The sequence below is a fragment of the Oncorhynchus gorbuscha genome, linkage group LG06 (genome assembly GCF_021184085.1).
Source record: "Oncorhynchus gorbuscha isolate QuinsamMale2020 ecotype Even-year linkage group LG06, OgorEven_v1.0, whole genome shotgun sequence".
Lineage (NCBI taxonomy): Eukaryota > Metazoa > Chordata > Actinopteri > Salmoniformes > Salmonidae > Oncorhynchus > Oncorhynchus gorbuscha.
Window position 1 is genome coordinate 98,546,165 of NC_060178.1, and position 16,237 is coordinate 98,562,401.

At 45.7% G+C, this 16,237-nt stretch overlaps 1 pseudogene; it reads right to left on the reverse strand.

Annotated features, from left to right (window-relative positions):
* LOC124038602 overlaps nucleotides 1–16,237 on the reverse strand; it is a 273,183-nt pseudogene that overhangs the window by 107,706 nt on the left and 149,240 nt on the right.

The window sequence follows — 16,237 nt, forward strand, 5'->3', positions numbered from 1 at the left end:
TGTGTGTTATATCTAGACTGAGGAGAGGTGTCTGTCCATGTGTATTATATCTAGACTGAGGAGAGGTGTCTGTCCATGTGTATTATATCTAGACTGAGGAGAGAGGTGTCTGTCCATGTGTATTATATATCTAGACTGAGGAGAGAGGTGTCTGTCCATGTGTATTATATCTAGACTGAGGAGAGAGGTGTCTGTCCATGTGTGTTATATCTAGACTGAGGAGAGAGGTGTCTGTCCATGTGTATTATATCTAGACTGAGGAGAGGTGTCTGTCCATGTGTATTATATCTAGACTGAGGAGAGAGGTGTCTGTCCATGTATATTATATCTAGACTGAGGAGAGGTGTCTGTCCATGTCTGTTATATCTAGACTGAGGAGAGAGGTGTCTGTCCATGTATATTATATCTAGACTGAGGAGAGGTGTCTGTCCATGTCTGTTATATCTAGACTGAGGAGAGAGGTGTCTGTCCATGTGTATTATATCTAGACTGAGGAGAGAGGTGTCTGTCCATGTGTATTATATCTAGACTGAGGAGAGAGGTGTCTGTCCATGTGTATTATATCTAGACTGAGGAGAGAGGTGTCTGTCCATGTGTATTATATCTAGACTGAGGAGAGAGGTGTCTGTCCATGTGTATTATATCTAGACTGAGGAGAGAGGTGTCTGTCCATGTGTAGTATATCTAGACTGAGGAGAGAGGTGTCTGTCCATGTGTATTATATCTAGACTGAGGAGAGAGGTGTCTGTCCATGTGTATTATATCTAGACTGAGGAGAGAGGTGTCTGTCCATGTGTGTTATATCTAGACTGAGGAGAGGTGTCTGTCCATGTGTGTTATATCTAGACTGAGGAGAGAGGTGGCTGTCCATGTGTGTTATATCTAGACTGAGGAGAGAGGTGTCTGTCCATGTGTGTTATATCTAGACTGAGGAGAGGTGTCTGTCCATGTGTATTATATCTAGACTGAGGAGAGAGGTGTCTGTCCATGTGTGTTATATCTAGACTGAGGAGAGGTGTCTGTCCATGTGTGTTATATCTAGACTGAGGAGAGTGGTGTCTGTCCATGTGTATTATATCTAGACTGAGGAGAGAGGTGTCTGTCCATGTGTATTATATCTAGACTGAGGAGAGAGGTGTCTGTCCATGTGTATTATATCTAGACTGAGGAGAGAGGTGTCTGTCCATGTGTGTTATATCTAGACTGAGGAGAGGTGTCTGTCCTTGTGTATTATATAGGTGTCTGTCCATGTGTGTTATATCTAGAGGAGAGAGGTGTCTGTCCATGTGTGTTATATCTCTAGACTGATGTGTATTATATCTAGACTGAGGAGAGGTGTCTGTCCATGTGTATTATATCTAGACTGAGGAGAGAGGTGTCTGTCCATGTGTATTATATCTAGACTGAGGAGAGGTGTCTGTCCATGTGTGTTATATCTAGACTGAGGAGAGGTGTCTGTCCATGTGTGTTATATCTAGACTGAGGAGAGAGGTGTCTGTCCATGTGTATTATATCTAGACTGAGGAGAGGTGTCTGTCCATGTGTATTATATCTAGACTGAGGAGAGAGGTGTCTGTCCATGTGTATTATATCTAGACTGAGGAGAGAGGTGTCTGTCCATGTGTATTATATCTAGACTGAGGAGAGGTGTCTGTCCATGTGTATTATATCTGAGGAGAGAGGTGTCTGACTGAGGAGAGAGGTGTCTGTCCATGTGTATTATATCTAGGTGTCTGTCCTGTATTATATCTAGGAGGAGAGGTGTCTGTCCATGTGTATTATATCTAGACTGAGGAGAGGTGTCTGTCCATGTGTATTATATCTAGACTGAGGAGAGGTGTCTGTCCATGTGTATTATATCTAGACTGAGGAGAGAGGTGTCTGTCCATGTGTATTATATCTAGACTGAGGAGAGAGGTGTCTGTCCATGTGTATTATATCTAGACTGAGGAGAGGTGTCTGTCCATGTGTATTATATCTAGACTGAGGAGAGAGGTGTCTGTCCATGTGTATTATATCTAGACTGAGGAGAGAGGTGTCTGTCCAGTATTATATCTAGACTGAGGAGAGGTGTCTGTCCATGTGTATTATATCTAGACTGAGGGAGAGGTGTCTGTCCATGTGTATTATATCTAGACTGAGGAGAGAGGTGTCTGTCCATGTGTATTATATCTAGACTGAGGAGAGAGGTGTCTGTCCATGTGTATTATATCTAGACTGAGGAGAGAGGTGTCTGTCCATGTGTGTTATATCTAGACTGAGGAGAGAGGTGTCTGTCCATGTGTGTTATATCTAGACTGAGGTGTCTGGAGAGAGGTGTCTGTCCATGTGTGTTATATCTAGACTGAGGAGAGAGGTGTCTGTCCATGTGTGTTATATCTAGACTGAGGAGAGAGGTGTCTGTCCATGTGTGTTATATCTAGACTGAGAGAGAGGTGTCTGTCCATGTGTGTTATATCTAGACTGAGGAGAGAGGTGTCTGTCCATGTGTGTTATATCTAGACTGAGGAGAGGTGTCTGTCCATGTGTGTTTATATCTAGACTGAGGAGAGAGGTGTCTGTCCATGTGTATTATATCTAGACTGAGGAGAGAGGTGTCTGTCCATGTGTGTTATATCTAGACTATTATATATCTAGACTGAGGAGAGGTGTCTGTCCATGTGTATTATATCTAGACTGAGGAGAGGTGTCTGTCCATGTGTATTATATCTAGACTGAGGAGAGAGGTGTCTGTCCATGTGTATTATATCTAGACTGAGGAGAGAGGTGTCTGTCCATGTGTGTTATATCTAGACTGAGGAGAGAGGTGTCTGTCCATGTGTGTTATATCTAGACTGAGGAGAGAGGTGTCTGTCCATGTGTATGTGTATTATATCTAGACTGAGGAGAGAGGTGTCTGTCCATGTGTATTATATCTAGACTGAGGGAGAGGTGTCTGTCCATGTGTATTATATCTAGACTGAGGAGAGGTGTCTGTCCATGTGTGTTATATCTAGACTGAGGAGAGGTGTCTGTCCATGTGTGTTATATCTATACTGAGGAGAGAGGTGTCTGTCCATGTGTATTATATCTAGACTGAGGAGAGGTGTCTGTCCATGTGTATTATATCTAGACTGAGGAGAGAGGTGTCTGTCCATGTGTATTATATCTAGACTGAGGAGAGAGGTGTCTGTCCATGTGTATTATATCTAGACTGAGGAGAGGTGTCTGTCCATGTGTATTATATCTAGACTGAGGAGAGAGGTGTCTGTCCATGTGTATTATATCTAGACTGAGGAGAGAGGTGTCTGTCCATGTGTATTATATCTAGACTGAGGAGAGGTGTCTGTCCATGTGTATTATATCTAGACTGAGGAGAGGTGTCTGTCCATGTGTATTATATCTAGACTGAGGAGAGGTGTCTGTCCATGTGTATTATATCTAGACAGGTGTCTGTCCATGTGTATTATATCTAGACTGAGGAGAGAGGTGTCTGTCCATGTGTGTTATATCTAGACTGAGGAGAGAGGTGTCTGTCCATGTGTGTTATATCTAGACTGAGGAGAGAGGTGTCTGTCCATGTGTGTTATATCTAGACTGAGGAGAGGTGTCTGTCCATGTGTATTATATCTAGACTGAGGAGAGAGGTGTCTGTCCATGTGTGTTATATCTAGACTGAGGAGAGGTGTCTGTCCATGTGTATTATATCTAGACTGAGGAGAGAGGTGTCTGTCCATGTGTATTATATCTAGACTGAGGAGAGAGGTGTCTGTCCATGTCTGTTATATCTAGACTGAGGAGAGGTGTCTGTCCATGTCTGTTATATCTAGACTGAGGAGAGAGGTGTCTGTCCATGTGTGTTATATCTAGACTGAGGAGAGGTGTCTGTCCATGTGTATTATATCTAGACTGAGGAGAGGTGTCTGTCCATGTGTGTTATATCTAGACTGAGGAGAGAGGTGTCTGTCCATGTGTGTTATATCTAGACTGAGGAGAGGTGTCTGTCCATGTGTATTATATCTAGACTGAGGAGAGAGGTGTCTGTCCATGTGTGTTATATCTAGACTGAGGAGAGGTGTCTGTCCATGTGTGTTATATCTAGACTGAGGAGAGGTGTCTGTCCATGTGTGTTATATCTAGACTGAGGAGAGGTGTCTGTCCATGTGTGTTATATCTAGACTGAGGAGAGGTGTCTGTCCATGTGTGTTATATCTGCAGATTAGGCAGTTCCCTATATTGTGCCCTTTGACCAGAGCCCTATGTGCATGACAGTATACAGAGTATGATTTGGGATCCGTCTCTTCTGAAGGGCTATAGCATTACTGTCTTACCTCTGAGGTCGGTCTGAGCGCGTCCTGCCCCAGTGTGTGTGTTCTGTCGGTTCATGTGCATGGACATGCTCAGCGGAGTGTGTCTCTGTTCCTCCAGGTAGGTCACGTCCTCCAGCTGAGCCCAGCTGGTGGCTGAGGGTGTGTATGAAGCGGGCAGGTGGGGACAGAGCAGGAGAGGTGAGAAAGAAACGGTTAGCTTTGAATCACACACATTATATTAGCTCATGCCAGCATCTTGAGGCGGTTTGGCTGTCAAGCCAGGGTGAGTTAGTTCACAGTAAAGGTTAGAGAGGAGAGCGGAATGGAGGGATGCAATATGGCTGTTCCATGGAACTGTCCTTCAACCCCCTCTGAATGACTGTTCCATGGACTTGCTCCCCTCCCTCTGCGGGGCTGTGCCAGATTCCACCCAGACCCTGTGAAATAATTAACTCTGCAGACAAATATCTTATTCAAGGAGAGAAAGCCTTCACACTGACACTGCTGTGTCTGAAGGCCAGCTCTGTGGCCACTAACTTCAATGGGATTAGAAGTAAGTAAGTAAGTGTGTGTGTGTGTGTGTGTGTGTGTGTGTGTGTGTGTGTGTGTGTGTGTGTGTGTGTGTGTGTGTGTGTGTGTGTGTGTGTGTGTGTGTGTGTGTGTGTGTGTGTGTGTGTGTGTTTTTTTTTTCTTCTCTGGCCCAGCTGTGGGAGCTGCAGCCTCCAAGCCAGTCAAAACAGGAAATCTTCATGACTATAAGGGATGTCTACAACAACGTCAGACCACAGCCTCAACAGGGATGTGATGGTAACACTAGATGTACTAATGCACAGTCCAGCCAGCTATCCCACATCACATTTCAGAAATAAACTGAATGCTACTGTCTCCTCTAAAATGTGATGTTCGCCCAATCTCCCGCTCCCTTTATGAGGAGTATTATAGACAGAGATATTATAGATATAGATATTATAGACAGAGGTACTATAGACAGAGGTACTATAGACAGAGGTTCTATAGACAGAAGTATCCTCCTTTAAGATGTTTTATTTCCTCCCTTCGTCCCCCTCTCCTCCCTCCCTCTCTCTCTCCTCTTCCTCCGCCCCTCTCTCTCTCCTCATTAGGTAAAGTATCCCCATCCCTCTCTCCTCCCTCCATCCTGCTCACACTATCCCAACAGGCTTCTCTCTCATTAGGTAAAGTATCCCCATCCCTCTCTCCTCCCTCCATCCTGCTCACACTATCCCAACAGGCTTCTCTCTCATTAGGTAAAGTATCCCCATCCCCATCCCTCTCTCCTCCCTCCATCCTGCTCACATTATCCCAACAGGCTTCTCTCTCATTAGGTAAAGTATCCCCATCCCCATCCCTCTCTCCTCCCTCCATCCTGCTCACATTATCCCAACAGGCTTCTCTCTCATTAGGTAAAGTATTCCCATCCCCCTCCCTCTCTCCCTCTCCATCCTGCTCACACTATCCCAACAGGCTTCTCTCTCATTAGGTAAAGTATCCCCATCCCCCTCCCTCTCTCCTCCTTTTCGACCTCCTCCTTTCTTTCCTCTCCCTTCATCTTCTCTCTCCTCCTGCACTTCAACTCTCTCTCTCATGCTCCCTTTCTATCTCTCTCTCTCTTTCTCTTTTTCTCTCTGATAGAAACTGTTAAAGCCTGGAGCTTTGATGTTTGTCTGCCGTGGTAGACCAGCCAATCCATGGCCTCCTCTTCTCTCACCTTTCTCTCATTCCTGGCAGAGTTCCTCTGTCCAGAGTCTATGTTATTTTGCCCATCTTAATCTTTTATTTTAATTGGCCAGTCTGGGATATGGCTTTTTCTTTGCAAATCTGCTTAGAAGGCCAGCATCCCGGAGTCGCCTCTTCACTGTTGACATTGAGACTGGTGTTTTGAGGACTTGTGAGGCGTCTGTTTCTCAAACTAGACACTATAATATACTTGTCCTCTTGCTCAGTTGTGCACTGGGGCCTCCCACTCCTCTTTCTATTCTGGTTAGAGACAGTTTGCGCTGTTCTGTGAAGGGAGTAGCACACAGCGTTGTACGAGATCTTCAGTTTATTGGCAATTTCTTGTGTGGAATAGCCATCATTTCTCAGAACAAGAATAGACTGACGAGTTTCAGCAGAAAGGTCTTTGTTTCTGGATGTTTTGAGCCTGAAATCGAACCCACAAATGCTGATGCTCCAGATACACAACTAGTCTAAAGGAGGCCAGTTTTATTGCTTCTTTAATCAGAACAACAGTTTTCAGTTGTGCTAACATCATTTCAAAAGGTTTTTCTAATGATCAATTAGTGTTTTAAAATGATAAAAGTGGATTAGCTAACACAACGTGCCATTGGAATACAGGAGTGATGGTTGCTGATAATGGGCCTCTGTACGCCTATGCAGATATTCCATAAAAAACAACAGTTTCCAGCTACAACAGTCACGCGGAGGCAGGTAGCCTAGTGGTTAGAGCGTTGGACTAGTAACCGAAAGGTTGCAAGATCAAATCCCGAGCTGACGAGGAAAACATTGGCCGTTCTGCCCCTGAACAAGGCAGTTAAACCCACTGCTCCTAGGCCGTCACTGAAAATAACTGTAATAATAACTGTAATAAGATACAGTTATGTGTGTTTCCTGTCCTTCATGAGATCACCAACGTCAACACACTCGACATGACTGTCCCTTAAGTGTCCACGGACCATTACTACATTCTCAAAAATAGAAATATTGTTGAATTATTCAAACTTTTGATGTCCAAGGGTCTCTCTGTGTTCCACAGTTTGCAATTCAACTGGAACACTACAGAGCATAGAGGCAGCATATTTTATGACCGTCCATAAAACAGCCTGCTCTCCCAATCTTCGAGAGAGAACACTCTGTAGAGCGGACCCACTGATCTGGACCGGAACCAACCTGATCCTTCACAGGAGCATTATGATAACCTGAAGGGAAGGCTCGTTAATACAGCTCATCTCCCATGAATGCCTCTGTTCTGAATAGCAAGACAATGATACAGTAAGATCAGTCAGGAATGGCAGCCTGTTATGTAACTGAAATTTTTAAGATGCATTTAGCCATATTTTGGAGAATAAGCTATTTGAGGCACGCCATATTTGTCACAATTCGATACGCATATACATTTTCTCCGTAATGTTCCCTTCTCCTCAATGTGTTTTGGCTAAAAGCCTTTGAAGAAAATAACTCTGCACTCTGTTATTTACACCCACATGCCAGGGAGTATTCAGAACACTTGAGGTGTCTGAATCGCAATTGTAAATGAGAACTTGTTCTCAACTTGCCTACCTGGTTAAATAAAGGTGAAATAAATTTTAAAAAAATTTAGACTTGCAGCCTCAACATGGAGATAAGAGAACAGAATGTGCAAAATAAACATATTTTCCCCGGAATCAAACAAATGACTGTCATCATTCTCTTGCTCTGTTTAGAGAAACAGGGGGAGGAGGGACACTTCATAAGGTCACAGTCAAGGTTAATCTGTAGGTCAAAGGTCAAAGGTTGGGATATATGTGTAGGTTATATGTGACTTGTTTCAGGAAGCTAGGCGTATGTCGCGGGTCATTACTTTACAGGAGAGCTGTTTGAACGTAAACGTTTAAAAAAAATCTAAATTGTTTTTTTTGGCATCTGTAAATACGAATAAAATGGTTAAATTACCAGCATAGTTGGTTAAGCCACAGGAAAAGCCAGCAACCTTCCCGCTACATATGATTGGCTGAGATAATGAGTGGGTGTCACGCATCCCTCCGGAACTTTCATTCGCACACCTGTACCCTATTCCCATTGACTAGTACTTGTATATATGTGCCCTTCGGTTTCCATTGGGGTGTCGATTATTGTTACAATGTCTGTTTTAAATAAAATAAAAAATGTAATCTTTATTTAACCAGGTAGGCTAGTTGAGAACAAGTTCTCATTTACAACTGCGACCTGGCCAACTGCGACCTGGCACCTGTTGGTGCGTGTGAGTACCTGTGCTGTGTGTATTGGGCTTTCATGCCCTTGTGGATTGCGCAGGTGATTACGGGTCTCATCCCGTGTGTTAATCATTGTGCGCATGTGTTATTTATTCGAGGTACTCCTCGCTATTTTGTTATGGTTTCAACCCTGTGTTTTTGTATAGTGTTTGTTAAGTCTTAGTCTCCATGCCTTTACACAACACGCCGTAATTTGGGTACAATAAATCAAAAAATTACGCATTCCTGTGACTGTCTCCCGAATCATTTATAACAGCGTGACAGTGGGTTGGACATGCCGAGAGATGTGTTTGGATTGGTCTGCCATATAGCACACTTCTATCTATTTCAGCTGGTCAGTTTGTGTAGTTAATCCTGTCCAACGTGGCTTTAAAAAAAAGTATTGTGTAGAAACTTTTGACAAAAGATTCAACTATGCAAGTATCAATTTCAGAGCACTCTCGTCTGAGTGTGCCAGATGCCGGCTAGCTGACGTTAGATGGCTGGCTTGCTAGTTACCATTTAGTTTATGATCTGTCTGTAGTAACGTTATCTCAGAATGCCATTTTGCATTGCTAGTTAAAGCCTAATGTTAGATAGCTAACTAGCAAACATCGAACCTAAACATCGAACCTACATCGAACCTATTCAATTGGTTTGCAACGTAACGTAAACAACACTGCTAGCTAGCCAGCTAGCCCCCGAATAGCAACACTGCAGAAACTATTACACTCAACGGAACGACTTGATTAGTGTAGTGTCAACAACGCACCCACTGCCAGCTGGCCTACTTCAGCAGTACTGTATCATTTTAATCATTTTAGTCAATAAGATTCTTGCTACGTAGCTTAACTTTCTGAACATTCGAGACGTGTAGTCCACTTGTCATTCCAATCTCATTTGCATTAGCGTAGCCTCTTCTGTAGCCTGTCAACTATGTGTCTGTTTATCCCTGTTCTCTCCTCTCTGCACAGACCATACAAACGCTCCACACCGCGTGGTCGCGGCCACCCTACTCTGGTGGTCCCAGCGCGCACGACCCACGTGGAGTTCCAGGTCTCCGGTAGCCTCTGGAACTGCCAATCTGCGGTCAACAAGGCAGAGTTCATCTCAGCCTATGCCTCCCTCCAGTCCCTCGACTTCTTGGCACTGACGGAAACATGGATCACCACAGACAACACTGCTACTCCTACTGCTCTCTCTTCGTCCGCCCACGTGTTCTCGCACACCCCGAGAGCGTCTGGTCAGCGGGGTGGTGGCACCGGGATCCTCATCTCTCCCAAGTGGTCATTCTCTCTTTCTCCCCTTACCCATCTGCCTATCGCCTCCTTTGAATTCCATGCTGTCACAGTTACTAGCCCTTTCAAGCTTAACATCCTTATCATTTATCGCCCTCCAGGTTCCCTCGGAGAGTTCATCAATGAGCTTGATGCCTTGATAAGTTCCTTTCCTGAGGACGGCTCACCTCTCACAGTTCTGGGCGACTTTAACCTCCCCACGTCTACCTTTGACTCTTTCCTCTCTGCCTCCTTCTTTCCACTCCTCTCCTCTTTTGACCTCACCCTCTCACCTTCCCCCTACTCACAAGGCAGGCAATACGCTCGACCTCATCTTTACTAGATGCTGTTCTTCCACTAACCTCATTGCAACTCCCCTCCAAGTCTCCGACCACTACCTTGTATCCTTTTCCCTCTCGCTCTCATCCAACACCTCCCACACTGCCCCTACTCGGATGGTATCGCGCCGTCCCAACCTTCGCTCTCTCTCCCCCGCTACTCTCTCCTCTTCCATCCTATCATCTCTTCCCTCCGCTCAAACCTTCTCCCACCTATCTCCTGATTCTGCCTCCTCAACCCTCCTCTCCTCCCTCTCTGCATCCCTTGACTCTCTATGTCCCCTATCCTCCAGGCCGGCTCGGTCCTCCCCTCCCGCTCCGTGGCTCGATGACTCATTGCGAGCTCACAGAACAGGGCTCCGGGCAGCCGAGTGGAAATGGAGGAAAACTCGCCTCCCTGCGGACCTGGCATCCTTTCACTCCCTCCTCTCTACATTTTCCTCCTCTGTCTCTGCTGCTAAAGCCACTTTCTACCACGCTAAATTCCAAGCATCTGCCTCTAACCCTAGGAAGCTCTTTGCCACCTTCTCCTCCCTCCTGAACCCTCCTCCCCTCCCCCCTCCTCCCTCTCTGCAGATGACTTCGTCAACCATTTTGAAAAGAAGGTCGACGACATCCGATCCTCGTTTGCTAAGTCAAACGACACCGCTGGTTCTGCTCACACTGCCCTACCCTGTGCTCTGACCTCTTTCTCCCCTCTCTCTCCAGATGAAATCTCGCGTCTTGTGACGGCCGGCCGCCCAACAACCTGCCCGCTTGACCCTATCCCCTCCTCTCTTCTCCAGACCATTTCCGGAGACCTCCTCCCTTACCTCACCTCGCTCATCAACTCATCCCTGACCGCTGACTACGTCCCTTCCGTCTTCAAGAGAGCGAGAGTTGCACCCCTTCTGAAAAAACCTACACTCGATCCCTCCGATGTCAACAATTACAGACCAGTATCCCTTCTTTCTTTTCTCTCCAAAACTCTTGAACGTGCCGTCCTTGGCCAGCTCTCCCGCTATCTCTCTCTGAATGACCTTCTTGATCCAAATCAGTCAGGTTTCAAGACTAGTCATTCAACTGAGACTGCTCTCCTCTGTATCACGGAGGCGCTCCGCATTGCTAAAGCTAACTCTCTCTCCTCTGCTCTCATCCTTCTAGATCTATCGGCTGCCTTCGATACTGTGAACCATCAGATCCTCCTCTCCACCCTCTCAGAGTTGGGCATCTCCGGCGCGGCCCACGCTTGGATTGCGTCCTACCTGACAGGTCGCTCCTACCAGGTGGCGTGGCGAGAATCTGTCTCCTCACCACGCGCTCTCACCACTGGTGTCCCCCAGGGCTCTGTTCTTGGCCCTCTCCTATTCTCGCTATACACCAAGTCACTTGGCTCTGTCATAACCTCACATGGTCTCTCTTATCATTGCTATGCAGACGACACACAATTAATCTTCTCCTTTCCCCCTTTTGATGACCAGGTGGCGAATCGCATCTCTGCATGTCTGGCAGACATATCAGTGTGGATGACGGATCACCACCTCAAGCTGAACCTCGGCAAGACGGAGCTGCTCTTCCTCCCGGGGAAGGACTGCCCGTTCCATGATCTCGCCATCACGGTTGACAACTCCATTGTGTCCTCCTCCCAGAGCGCCAAGAACCTTGGCGTGATCCTGGACAACACCCTGTCGTTCTCAACCAACATCAAGGCGGTGGCCCGTTCCTGTAGGTTCATGCTCTACAACATCCGCAGAGTACGACCCTGCCTCACACAGGAAGCGGCGCAGGTCCTAATCCAGGCACTTGTCATCTCCCGTCTGGATTACTGCAACTCGCTGTTGGCTGGGCTCCCTGCCTGTGCCATTAAACCCCTTCAACTCATCCAGAACGCCGCAGCCCGTCTGGTGTTCAACCTTCCCAAGTTCTCTCACGTCACCCCGCTCCTCCGTTCTCTCCACTGGCTTCCAGTTGAAGCTCGCATCCGCTACAAGACCATGGTGCTTGCCTACGGAGCTGTGAGGGGAACGGCACCTCAGTACCTCCAGGCTCTGATCAGGCCCTACACCCAAACAAGGGCACTGCGTTCATCCACCTCTGGCCTGCTCGCCTCCCTACCACTGAGGAAGTACAGCTCCCGCTCAGCCCAGTCAAAACTGTTCGCTGCCCTGGCCCCCCAATGGTGGAACAAACTCCCTCACGACGCCAGGACAGCGGAGTCAATCACCACCTTCCGGAGACACCTGAAACCCCACCTCTTTAAGGAATACCTAGGATAGGATAAGTAATCCCTCTCACCCCCCCCCTTAAATTTTAGATGCACTATTGTAAAGTGACTGTTCCACTGGATGTCATAAGGTGAATGCACCAATTTGTAAGTCGCTCTGGATAAGAGCGTCTGCTAAATGACTTAAATGTAAATGTAAATGTAAATGTATTTTGCTGTACTCTATGGATTAGGATTATGGCTCATTGTTAAGACAGCATGTCTAAACAAAAGACTCTTCACCACTTCACCAGGTGAATACATTACCCATCAAGTTAGCCAGGTCTGTCTGACTCTGGTTATGGCTATCTATTGTATAATAATGCCAAAATATTTGTATCTGGAGTTTGTCTTTCAGCATCAGTAAAACTCACCTGACCTCCACCAGTCATAGAAGGAGAACAGTCTAATACCTCCCATCAAAACAAGAGCTGGCCCAATCAAGCACAGGTTACACCTGAAGCCTGAGGACTTGTGGCGAGTGCAGCGAACTTCATCAACAACTACACAGATGAGCTGAAATAGCTTCTATGCTCGCTCCGAGGCAAGCAACACCGAAGCATGCATGAGAGCATTAGCTGTTCCAGATGAATGTGTAATAATGCTATCTGTAGCCGACCTTTTAACAGGGCAACATTCACAAGGCCGCAGGGCCAGATGGATTATCAGGACATGTGAGCATGAGCTGACAGTTTCAAACTGTCCCTGACCAAGTCTGTAATACCAACATGTTTCAAGCAGACCACCATAGTCCCTGTGCCCAAGAACACTAAGGTAACCTGTCTGAATGATTAATGGCCCGTAGCACTCACGTCTGTAGCCACGAAGGGCTTTCAAAGGCTGGTTATGGCTGGACAGATCCTCAAAAGGTTTTACAGCTGCACCATAGATGGCATCCTGACTGGTTGCATCACTGCCTGGTATGGCAACTGCTCGGCCTCCGACCGCAAGGCAATACAGAGGGTAGTGCATATGGCCCAGTACATCACTGGGGCCAAGCTCCCTGCAATCCAGGACCTCTATATCAGGCGGTGTCAGAGGAAGGCCCTAAAAATTGTCAAACTCTAGCCACCCTAGACATAGACTGTTTTCTCTGCTACCGCACGGCAAGCTGTGCCGGAGCACCAAGTCGAGATCCAAAAGGCTTCTTAACAGCTTCTACCCCCAAGCCATAAGACTCCTGAACAGCTAATCAAAGGGATACCCAGATCCCTCTTTTACACTGCGGCTACTCTCTGTTCATTATCTATGCATAGTCAAATTAACTCGACTTACATGTACCGGTACCCCCTGTATATAGCCACACTATTGTTATTTTACTGCTGCTGTTCAATTATTTGTTCTATATTTTACTCAACACTTACTGCTGCTACTGTTTATTATCCATGCATTGTCACTTTCTTTTTTAAATATTTATTTTTCCACTTCAGTTTATTTTAGTAAATACTTTCTTAACACTTTTCTGTCTTTAAACTGCATTGTTGGTAAAGGGGCAAGTAAGCATTGCACCTGTTGTATTCGGATGCATGTGACAAGTTCAATTTGATTTGAATTTGACTCACCTGCGACAGAGTTAGGGCGAGGCATGAGGCACAGAGGGATGGAGTGGGCAGACATGCTGTCCAGGTGTCTCTCTGGGATCTTGTTGAGGCTGTAGGTGGAGGCAGCCATGTTCTCGTCCACACGGTACAGGAATGAATCCATACCAGACTTCTGGCTCTGCCACAGCTTCAGGTTGCTGCCCCGCGTGAAACCCCCCTCACTGTATTTACCCTCACGCTCAGCGTTCTCAGGGTAGGTAGTCAGGGTGGCTGGAAGGAAGGAAGGAAGGAACAACCGGAGTAGAGGAGAGGGGTCAGGGATAAGAGTGAAGGCAGCGTTGCCTTAGCCCAAGATGTACTCTTAAAACCTCTTAGGGAAGCTGTGAATTTTCGCAGCTTTTTGTTAAAAATCACCCAACATTTCAAAGTCCTGCTACTCATGTTTGGAATATAGTATATGCAAATGATAGAAAACACTCTGAAGTCTCTAAAACTGGTTAAATCGTGCCTGTGGCTATAACACAACGTGTTTAGCAGTAAAAATCCCTCGAAAAACTGTTCTCCAAAAACACAAAAAATATATTACTCCGCCAGTCAATGTATTGTTCAAGACGAATGCAAATACATGAAGCAGTAATGTAAACGCCTACAGCTTCCACACGATGTCGCCAGTGCTGGCCTTTTGAGCAGACTTAATCCTTGGTTCTATTACGTTTGACCCTTTCCTGTTTCAGTCTGTCAACAGGAAGTTTTTAAAACATGAAAGATGGCCGTTGATTTCCAGACTAGCTGCTATCGAATACAGATCGCCCCGTGATGAATTGTATAGCTAATTAACGTTTATTAATACCTAAAGTTGGTTTAGAAAAGTAGTTTGAAGTGTTTTATAAAAGTATATAGGCACCTTTTGTCATTTTAAAAAGTGACGTTGCTTCTTGTAAAAGGGAATATTCCTGGATCAGACCGGTCTTCAGAAAATGACATTTTGGCTATACAATGACGGATTTCATCGGGAAAAAGACCCATGTGATGTTTATGGGATATATAGGAGTGCCAAGAAAGAAGCTCGTCAAAGGTAATGAATGTTTTATATTTTATTTCTGTGTTTTGGGTAGCGTTTTGGGTAGCCCCGGCTACCGCAAAATCTGTCGTTAGGTGACGTTGCAGTATTTTGGGGGTGGATGCTATCAGATAATAGCTTCTCATGCTTTCGCCGAAAAGCATTTTACAAATCTGACTTGGTGGATAGATTCACAACGAGTGTAGCTTTAATTCACTACCTTGAATGAGTATTTTAATGAAAGTTTAATGACAGTTTGAGTTTTATCAAAAACTATAGCTGGCGCTCTGAAACTCCGCTGAGTGATGTTCCTGCCAGGGAACTGTATTCTGTACATCCTTAACATAGACTGTCTCTGGAAGACAAAACAGACACATACTCCATCTAAACGTGAATCGATTCTCAATTGCGATTCGGGTTCCAGAAACATTTTTTATGTATTTTTTATTTCACCTTTATTTAACCAGGTAGGCCAGTTGAGAACAATTTCTTATTTACAACTGTGACATGGCCAAGATATAAGCAAAGCAGTATGACAAAAACAACAACACAGAGTTACACATGGGATAAACAACAGGTAGTTGGTTGGATGGGCTATTTACAGATGGGCTGTGTCCAGCTACAGCTATCGGTGAGCTGCTCTAACAGCCGATGCTTGAAGGTAGTGAGGGAGATATAAGTTTCCAGCTTCAGTGATGTTTGAAATTTGTTCGAGTCATTAACAGCAGCAGAGAACTGGAAGGAAAGGCGGCCAAAGGAGGTGTTGGCTTTGGGGATGACCTGTGAAATATACCTGCTGGAGCGCGTGCTACGGGTGGGTGTTGCTATAGTGACCAGTGACCTGAGAAAAGGCGGAGCTTTACCTAGCAAAGACTTCTAGATGACCTGGAGCCAGTGGGTTTGGAGATTAATATGTAGCGAGGACCAGCCAACGAGAGCATACAGGTCGCAATAGTGAGTAGTATATGGGGCTTTGGTGACACAATGGATGGCACTGTGATAGACTGCATCCAATTTGCTGAGTAGAGTGTTGGAGGCTATTTTGTAAATGACATCGCAAAATTCAAGAATCGGCAAGATAGTCAGTTTTCGAGGGTATGTTTGGCAGTATGAGTGAAGAAGGCTTTGTTGCGAAATAGGAAGCCAATTCTAGATTTAAGAAGATGATTAATGTGAGTCTGGAAGGAGAGTTTACAGTCTAGCCAGACACCTACCTATTTACAGTTGTCCACATATTCTAAGTCAGAACCGTCCAGAGTAGTGATGCTAGGCTGGCAGGTGTGGGTAGCGATCGGCTAAAGAGCATGCATTTAGTTTTACTAGCGTTTAAGAGCAGTTGGAGGCTCTTTCAAGGTTTGCTAACACAGTGTCCAAAGAAGGGTCAGATGTATACAGAATGGTGTCGTCTGCGTAGAGGTGGATCAGAGAATCACCAGCAGCCAGAGCAACATCATTGATATATACAGAGGAAAGAGTCGGCACGAGAATTGAACCCTGTGGCAACAGGCCCTAACATTTGACA